This window comes from Triticum dicoccoides, chromosome 1B, assembly GCF_002162155.2.
Source record: "Triticum dicoccoides isolate Atlit2015 ecotype Zavitan chromosome 1B, WEW_v2.0, whole genome shotgun sequence".
NCBI lineage: Eukaryota > Viridiplantae > Streptophyta > Magnoliopsida > Poales > Poaceae > Triticum > Triticum dicoccoides.
In genome coordinates, this window is record NC_041381.1 from 182,520,040 (window position 1) to 182,520,941 (window position 902).

A 902-nucleotide genomic window follows, 5' to 3' on the forward strand; every position below is an offset into this window, starting at 1 on the left:
GACCAGCCAGCTCGGGAGGTCGAGGAGGCAGGGGCTGTAGGAGGCAGCTTCCTTGGGCGTGGCTTGCGGGAACGCGCCTGGTGGTGTTCCTGCGAGTTCGTGAAGAGCGACAACGAGGTGGTGGCTCGGGGCTCCGGTGGCGCGTGCTGCCGGAGTGGAGGCAAGGCGGCAGCTAGATGGATGTGCGGTGGAGGCAGAGAGTGTAGGCGGAGGGGATTGGATCGGAGAAAATAGTGGAGGCGCTGGGTTGGGCGATGGGGATCCCGAGGAAGATGCGGCGGCGGCGGGGCGAGGGACAAATGTCCTAGATTTTAGGGTTGGACTAGGGAGTGGACTACTATATATACTAGGATGTAGATAGAAGGGGAATTTTGGACCATTCGATTAAAATTGGACGATCGGAGATGAATAGGTTGGAGGAGTCCAACAAATAAACACAGATGTTTCATAGATGTTTGGGGATGATCCGGACCCAACGGTGACGACAGTCCGGTTTGGGTTCGGAGAAGTTTCGGACGCGCACGCGAGGGGTTTGCGGGATGGCAAGAGAGGTTAGGTGGTCACGGTCAAAAGGGAAGCGAAAACCAGATTGGTCTTGGAACGGTCAACGAAGGCAAGGGGTTTGATGAGCTAAGAAAAGAGAGAGAAGAGAGTGGTCCGATTGATCTGAGAGAAGGTCAGTCGAGACACGGAAGAAGCGGCAACTACGAGCGGATGCAAGTTTTTATGAAAACATGCAGATGCAATGCGAATGATGCTTTGAGATGAAATGCATGACATGAACAAAATGCAAAATAAAAGACAAAACCCAACCACGAAGGAATATCATATCGCATCTCCGAAAAAGGCAAGAGTTGGAGTTACGAATATGGAAAGTTGTATCCGGGGCGTTACAGATAGGA